This window comes from Triticum dicoccoides, chromosome 3A, assembly GCF_002162155.2.
Source record: "Triticum dicoccoides isolate Atlit2015 ecotype Zavitan chromosome 3A, WEW_v2.0, whole genome shotgun sequence".
Taxonomy (NCBI): Eukaryota; Viridiplantae; Streptophyta; class Magnoliopsida; order Poales; family Poaceae; genus Triticum; species Triticum dicoccoides.
The window spans coordinates 228,223,673-228,233,125 of record NC_041384.1 but is presented as its reverse complement, the minus strand read 5'-3'; positions in this window follow the sequence as shown (position 1 = coordinate 228,233,125).

The window sequence follows — 9,453 nt, the reverse complement described above, 5'->3', positions numbered from 1 at the left end:
GTCCATCTGTCTGCGGATGGAAAGCTGTACTAAACTCTAGCCTAGTACCCAAAGTTTCATGCAATTGATTCCAGAACTTTGAGGTAAACTGGGTTCCTCTATCTGACACAATGCTCCTTGGAACTCCATGCAGACATACGATCCTGGTCATGTATATCTTTGCCAACTTGGCACTAGTATAGGTAGTCTTAATTGGGATGAAATGAGCTACCTTCGGCAAACGATCAACTACAACCCATATCGAGTCGTAGCCTAAACGATTTCTGGGCAATCCTGTGATAAAATCCATGCCTAACTTATCCCACTTCCATTCGGGTATCGGCAATGGTTGTAGCAATCCTGCTGGCTTCTGATGTTCTGCCTTTACTCTCTGACATACATCACAAACTGCTATGTACTCCGCAATATCCTTCTTCATTCTGGTCCACCAGAAAGTATCCTTCAAATCCAAATACATCTTGGTATTTCCTGGGTGAATCGAATATGGTGAATCATGGGCCTCTTGCAGAATCAACTTCCTGATCTCCGGGTCATTGGGCACATAAACACGGTCTTCAAACCATAAGGTATCGTGCTCATCCTCACGAAATCCTTTAGCTTTTCCTTTGCTTATTTTCTCCTTAATAGAAGCAATATCCTTGTCAGTCTTCTGGGCTTCTCTGATCTTATCCATCAAAGTAGACTGAATCTCCAATGTTGCTACATAGCCTCTCGGGACTATCTCTAAACATAGCTCACAAATATTTTCGGCTAACTCTCTTGGTAAATCTCCCGTCATTAAAGTGTTGACATGGCTTTTACGGCTCAACGCATCAGCTACTACGTTAGCCTTTCCGGGGTGATAATGCAATCTCATATCATAATCCTTGATGAGCTCCAACCATCTCCTTTGCCTGAGATTCAACTCCTTCTGCGTGAAAATATACTTCAAACTCTTGTGATCCGTGTATACCTCACAATGGTTTCCAATGAGAAAGTGTCTCCAGGTTTTCAATGCATGCACTACGGCTGCTAACTCCAAATCATGCGTAGCATAATTCAACTCATGAGGCTTAAGCTATCATGAGGCATATGAAACAACTCTTGCTTCCTGCATAAGCACTGCTCCAAGTCCTCGACGTGAAGCATCGCAATACACCTCATAATCCTTGGTCTGATCTGGCAGAATCAACACTGGTGATGTAACCAAACATTTCTTCAACTCCTGGAAACTGGCCTCACATTCCTCAGTCCATATGAACTTGGTATCCTTCTTCAACAACTCCGTCATAGGCTTTGCAATCTTCAAGAAATTTTCAATAAACCTCCGGTAGTATCTTGCGAGTCCAAGAAAACTCCGGATCTCTCCAACTGTTGTTAGCGCTTCCCAATTTGTCACAGTGTCAATCTTGGTGGGATCTACTGTTATACCTTCTCCGGATATAATGTGTCCGAGAAATCCAACTTCCTTCAACCAAAACTCACATTTGCTAAACTTGGCATATAACTGATGTTCTTTGAGCTTACCAAGTACCAAACGCAAATGCTCCTTATGCTCCTCTTCATTTTTTGAGTATACTAGGATATCATCAATGAACACCAAGATGAACTTATCCAACAACTCCATAAACACTTTGTACATCATGTTCATAAAATAGGCAGGTGCGTTAGTCAGACCAAATGACATAACCATATACTCGTACAGTCCATACCTGGTGGTAAAAGTTGTCTTATGTATATCCTGTTCTCGAATCTTCAACTGATGGTATCCTGATCGTAGATCGATCTTGGAAACTACCTTAGCTCCTTGCAATCCATCAAACAGATCATTGATCATCGATAGTGGGTACTTGTTCTTGATGGTTACTTCATTCAATCCTCGATAATCAACAACCATCCTTAACGATCCATCCTTCTTTTCCACTAGTAGTACTGGCGATCCCCAAGGCGAAGAACTTGGGCGAATATAACCTTTATCCAGTAACTCCTTAATCTGCTTCTTAATCTCTTCCAAATCCTTTGTGGGCATCCTATATGGTCTCTTAGATATTGGCCCTGTGCCTAACAAAAGCTCAATCAAAACTCAATATCTCTATCCGGTGGCATGCCTGGCAACTCCTCTGGAAATACATCTGAGAAATCCTTCACTACTGGTACTTCCTCCTGCACAACTCCTGTTAAGAAATTTACTTGAGTCCTCTTTGGCACATGCCGGGATACATACTTGATCATTCTTCCTTCTGGGGTGGTAAGCAAAATTGACTTACTGGCGCAATCGATGTTTCCTCCATACATCGACAGCCAATCCATACCCAGGATTACATCCAAACCTTGTGATTCCAAAATGATTAAATCCGAGGGAAACACATGCCTACCTATACTCAATGGCACTTGAAAACATCCCTTGCTAGCCATACTCCGCTCCTGGTGAGCTTACTAACATAGGGGTTCTAAGAACTTTGGTGGGCAGGTTATACTTATCCACAAATCCCCTTGATATGTATGAATGCGATGCACCAGTATCAAAAAGAACGAGTGCAGTAAATGAATTAACCAAAAACTTACCGATTACTGCATCCGGCTGCTGTTCAACCTCCTACACGTTAACGTGGTTCACCTGTACCCTGTTGAAAGGGTTTGGCTTCTTCCCAGAGCTTCCATTGCCATTTCCATTCTAGGATTCAGGACATTCATTGGCATAATGTTCGGTCTTCTGGCACTTGAAACAAGTGACTTGGCTCAGGACTCTCTTGGCTAGGATTGATGGGTTGGTGCGGTTCTGGCCATTGCTTCCTCCATTCCCATTACCATTCTTGGTGCCATTGTGTTTGTGCGAGCTACCTCCTACATGGGTATGCTGAAAATGTCCTCCCGGTCTAGGGGTAAAACATGGCTTCTACTGAGCTCCTGAATTGTACTTCCCTTGTCCATACTTCCTCTTGCGGTTCTCAATCTGCTGCTGCTTCCCTTCAATCATGAGAGCATGATCTACCAACTCCTGGTAGTTATTGAAAGTTGCTACCATCAACTGCATGCTCAACTCATCATTCAGTCCTTCCAGAAACTTCTCCTGCTTAGCTGCATCCGTAGCAACATCATCCAGGGCATAACGTGCTAACTTACTAAAGTCCTCCACATACTGGCCAACTGTCCATCCTCCTTGGCGCAAGTTGCGAAACTCTCGCTTCTTCATGGCCATAGCTCCTGCTGAAACATGGGCAGTACAGAAAGCCTGCTGGAACTGGTCCCATGTGACAGTGTCAATAGGGAAAGTGGCGGTGAAATTCTCCCACCATGATGCTGCGGGTCCATCAAGCTGGTGTGCGGCAAACTTCACCTTTTCCGCATCTGTGCATCCTACTGTGGTCAACTCCCTTGCTGTCTCGCGGAGCCAATTATCTGCTACTATTGGCTCGGTGCTACTGGAAAACACCGGCGGATTCAGCCTAAGAAAACGGGCTAAGTGATTAACAGGTGGTGGTGGTGGTGGTGGGTTGTTGTTGTTGTTCCCCTGATTCTGATTCTGGACTAGCAACTCCATCAATGTGTTCTGCTGCTGGATCAACTGGGTGAGTTCCGATGGGAAGGTAAATCCGGGGTCACGTCTCGGAGGCATCTGAGGGTTTAGAAAAGATGACATTTAAGAATAGAGAGGGGTCTAGAGAGAAAACACTACCCATATGCACATGAGGCAAAAGCAAACAATTCACTTCATTCAATCAAACATGGGCATACAATCGATCTAACTATCGCAAAAGTGCTCGGACTACTATATTTACATGGTGGACTACTACTACTGTTGGGGTGGTCTACTAGAAATATTCTTCGGTTGCAGACTCCATGATATCTGCTCCAGCTTCATCAACATAGTCATCATCTGGATCCGAGTCGGTGTCGTCGATGATGATGTAGTCTTCCGGGCGAATCTCCTTGGCTTCTTCGTCTTCTTCTACTAGTGTAGGGCCTCCCATAAATATTGCAATCTTCTTGATCAGATCGTCATTCTTCTCCACTAATACTTTGATTTCCTCTTCATAATCTTCACGTGTAGCCTTGAGTTCTTCCTCCAGTTCCTTGATTCTTGTCCTCGCCTTCTTCAGATCTATCATGTTGGCACACATCTGGTTCTCCTGACCTCGAATGTGCTGGTTTAACACCTGGATAAAAGCTGCAATTGATCTATCCTTCCTGGTGCTGATCATCTCCCAGTGCTCATCTCGGCGCCCACAAATCTGGTAGATAGTATCCTTGAGATCATTGCGGTAAACTTCTCCAATGTGTCCCATGACGATGTGAGCTGCCATGCTCTTTCCTAGATTCCAGGTTGGTGCATCAAAAGAAAACTCTATGGGTTCAGTGACTGGCATGAACGTCCTTCCTGGAACTTGAACTTGAATCATCCAGCGCTCTTCTTCAGGTAAAGTGACATTGTAGGTCCCGATGAAGCTTGGTACTCATATGTTCAGGTATCTAGTGACTTCCTTCAAGTTACGTCCAAAGGGTGTATCTTCATCCGGTTGCGTGAACTTGTTCCTTGCATCCGCCATCCTAAAAGAGTAGAACAAATGAGAAGTCAGAATGAGAAGAGAGTGAGTAGTGATCTAGGACTTTAACTTACTGGTCGTGTCCTACAGTCAGCGTGTGCTCTGATACCATCTTGTAGCGACCAGACCTCAAACGGTCCAATCTCTGTGCTCAGGTGTCATCCCTGGATCAGTAATGCTGACACCACACAGTACTTGAAGGATTTATAACAGAGTAGCAATCACACACTTATTACATCGAGTGTCTCAAAAGAGAACTTATTACAATAAATATGGCTTAAGGCCATCTAATAACGATAACAGCGGAAGGCTTGGAAGATAAGTGAGTCCATCAACTCCAACGGCATCACTGAGTATAGAACCACGACCTAAAAGGCACCTTACTCATCGTCTGAAAAGTCTGCAACATGAACGTTGCAGCCCGAAACGGGTCAGCACATGGAATATGCTGGCAATGTAACACATAGAGAGCAATGAAAGAGTAATGCTATACTACATGCATATTTGGCTGGTGGAAAGCTCTATGGTTACAATTTTGCATAAAGCCAATTTTCCCTACTGCAAAGGAATTTTTTTTACTTAACTATCATGGTGGTTTTTAAACATTGAGAGTGTAGACACGCTCTCAATCCCAATTAAACATCAACATTAAAGCCCAACAAATTAATTAGAGTAACATGATGAGATTCACATGATAATCCAAGTACTAGATACTCAAGATGTCCATAACCGGGGACACGGCTAACCATGATTAGTTTATACACTCTGCAGAGGTTTGCACACTTTTCCCCACAAGACTCGATCTCCTTCGTTGGGATTCTCGCACTACATGGTGTTTGAGAAACGGATGACCGAGACATAGTCTTTCAGAAGCGCTAACACCTTACGATCGGGTAGACCGTTACACCTACTTTCCCCTACATCTGCTAGTCTACCACTATAAGAGTTCGCACAACTTAGTGAACTATGCTAGAGCCCATAGTAGCTTGTGGCTGCACACGGAAGTTTCTAGCATGAATAATCTCATGATCCCTTTGAGCCTGGGTGGCGGTCCAAAAGAAAATAGGCAATCGCTGGAATATCCAGGTGCCTCAATCCACCCAGATGTGTATTTAAGTTGTCACCTTAGATAAAACCACTGATTTAACAAACTCACATTTGTCATGGATTTCACTCACCCAATCCACGTATACTAGCATAGCATGGCATAATAAGCAAATGTAGAAGTAACTCCCAAAGGTTTGATAATAACAGGTAAAAGGTACTACCTCATCTACTTCCCAAACCCACAATTTAATTAGATCCTAATCATGCAATGTGTGAGGATTGATCTAATGCAATAAAAACTGGGTAGTAGGAGGTATGATCAAAGTGTTACTTGCCTTGCTGATGATCCGGGAAACCTAGCGATTCGAAGTAGCAAGCGGAGCACTCTGGGTACTCTATCGCAAACAAACAAGCATACAATAAGTACTCAACTAATGCACAGGTAAAACTCAAATAAGAGATCTAACCAGAAAGTTCAACTTAAGAACTCCGGTTGGCAAAAAGAACCAAATCAAACGAAGCAACGAAAGACAAATGGCAAAAGAAACAGGCTTCGTTTACTATTCTGGATCTAGGAAAAATTTTACAGAGGCAAAAACTTGTTTGAGTTGGTTAAACAGAAAGAGGGTTTCGAGATGAAACTTCAGGCGCTTGAATCGCCTGATTCCGATAAACGAGCGGAAAGTTATACTAGAACGAAAATCGGATCAGGAATCACGATCAGAAAAATCGCGGATTTAATCCGAGAAAAGAAAAGCGACGAACAGATTAACGAACGAACGTTCGTTATCTGGATCTAAACGATGAACACGTTCGTTAAAATGAATGAACGAGCGAATGCTCGCTAATTAACTGAACCAGAAATAAAAACCGATCTAACAAAAATGGATCTAAAAAAACCAACGGAAAAACCGAACGGTTTTTCTAAAAAACGGCGGTGGGGCAACCTCGGCGTGCGGGTCCAGCGGCGGCGCGGGCGGCGGCGGCGCTAGGGTTTGGCGGCTCGGGCGGCTAGGGTTTGGGGCGGCTCGGGCTGGGATCCCCCGGCTTATAAAGGCCGGCCGGGCCAGGTGTCCTGGTCGGACACGGCCCGGTAGGTCTGTTCGACTTTTTTTTAAAACATTACACAGAAAAAAACAAAAGGAATACTAAACGGACTCCAAAAATCCCGAAATAAATTTTCCCCGGCTTCTAAAATCAAGCCGCATTGGATGAGCATTTATTTGGGGCCTAAATGCAATTTTGAAAAATACGCATTTTTCCTAAATTCAAATAAAATAGCAAATAAAACCAAAATAAATCTTATTTGATTTTATTATTAAATCTTCAATATTTCTTTGTTTTGGGAAAGTCATTTTATTCCCTCTCTCATATTTTGATGATAGAAATAATTGAAGATAAAATAAATAAAATCAAATGATCCTATTTTCAAAATTTGAGAAAACTCAAATATGAAAATAATGAAATCCCCAAGTCTCTCCGAGGGTCCTTGAGTCGCGTAGAATTTCTAGGATCAACCAAAATACAATAAAATATGATATGCAATGATGATCTAGTGTATAATATTCGAAATTGGAAATTTGGGATGTTACATTGATCCAGTAAAAGTTTCCTTTTTTCAAATATGCGGTGTCGCACATAACAAGCATGCTCATCTAAAGATTTGCCCTCAACTAAGCTAGTTGGGGTTTCAGCACGAGGACATAGGGATCGAAGATGATCCAAGTAAAAAGCTTCAGGAGTGTGATAGATTTTGAGTGGTTCTTTAATCATTGGTGTAGTAGGTACAACTAATTTTTGCTATTTTGCGTTTCCTACCTGTCGTGGATTTGTCACTGCAGATGTCCTAGTGTGAGGACTTAGTCGTGAGCCCAACACATCTATGTGGTAGCTTGAGAGGGGTTGGTCGGAATCGAGAGACGCATGGTGGATCAACATACAAGACAAGGATTAAGACAGCTTCGGGCCCTAGGAAACATCATCCGGTAACAGCCCTACATGCTGTTTGTGGCTAGATCTCATTATGCTCATGAGGGAGACGCCGCATAAGCCGGCTCCCCTTTGTTATGTCTAGCCCTAGAGATTATTGCTTGTCCCTCTTGGGGTGCCCTGCCCCTCCTTATATATGTTGAAGGGGCGGTTTACATGACTAGTCCTAGTAGGATTAGGATTACTCTATTACAAATGGAGTCCTAGTCTTGCTTCCTTTGTAAGGGAATATTCTTTATGCTTTCCTTTAAAGCCGGCCCACCATCACATGAACCGGCCTACTTGCCCTTGGGCCTTGTCGTCCATCTGACCAGCCCGCCGGGTCTCCGATGAATCGTAAACCACTAGGTCCAAGCGGGTCGCCAGTGAGTCGCCAAGCTCTAGCCGGGTCATACATCCGGCGGTTTATACCGTGGGGTATATCCTCGATATTAGCCCCCAGTTTAATTTGGATTTATCCATGTTAAACTGATCCTGCAACATAAACACAAGAACAAATTTGACATGTTGTGCTCCGGGTTAAATATTCTTGTAAGCTGGCACCTGATCATCCTTAAGTCCTGGACATTTTCTCCTGGAAAATCCGGGTCAATAGGCCAGCTTCATAATCCATTTGCTGACATTGGCTCTTTTAAAGAAATATTATAAGAAATAATCCATTTGAGTCGGCCTTCAATGCTCTGACTTGACAAAAATATTGGTCTTGAAATATTCGACTGATATTCAGCCGACTTAAAGATGTAGATCTTGCTGATTTATGATTGGGAAAAATTGTCGGGTTATAAACAAATGATGCCGGGTCATGTAATTGTTGCTGATGCCGGGTTAATCTTATGATGACACCAGGTCATAAACTTTGTAGATTTCTTCGATAATAATATAATACCTGATTTGCTCAAAACTGAGAATTTGAAGTTATTCCTCCCTTATATGAATATCACTTGTAGCCCCCAAGTGTCGGGTTGTCATGCTTGCAGCAACCTGGGACTTGTAATTGCCTTATGCTCATAAAAATTTCAACCAGTGTAGCCCCCAAGGGCCGGGTCATTGTGCAATAATGAGTAGGGACTTTGTAAATATGATCATGTAAACTTGAGCAGCAACGTGTAGCCCCCAAGGGCCGGCTCAGTAAGATATTACTGAGCTGGAACTTTGTATATGATTCATTGATAATAACATCATATGATGTAATCTCCACCATAGGGCTTGAACCCGCGTCCCCAAGGTTAAGAGCTTTGTACTCTACCAACTGAGTAGTGGATCTTTCAATATACTGGATTAAGGCTTGTGTACCTTGAATTTTCGACAGGAGCAATTGGTAGCCCCCAAGGGCCAGCTCATTACAATGGGATGAGTCGGGTCTTTAATAAGTTGATCAAAAAATGACTTTACATTAGCCCCCAAGTGCCATGGTGCATGCTGGCAGTGACATGGGACTTGCATATTTGATGTTATCTCAATTTTAATAATGTAGCCCCCAAGTGCCGGGTCGTAAGCCTGCAACGACTCGGGACTATTCCCTCCATTGTAAAAATAAATCATGTCCATTAATAAAATAATAAACATTACGCTGAAGCGACTTTGAAGACCTCCATCATAATATTGGCTATTGATAACCATAATAAAAATCTAACCATGTTGGCTATTACAGATTTGAATAATATAATCCGGTTTGGAAAACCAGTTCTTGTGATATTGAATCGTACTGCCGGTTTAGGATACCTATGCAGTAAGGGTGATAACCCAATCTTTAGAAGCCAAAACTTCCAAATGTTTATGATTGTCATATATGGTGACTTTATCATCCAAAGTCAAGTCGGGTTAATCGAAACCACATATATGCTTCAGATATGAACAAAAAGGTCTCAAGACAAAACCAAAGATTGTTTTCAAA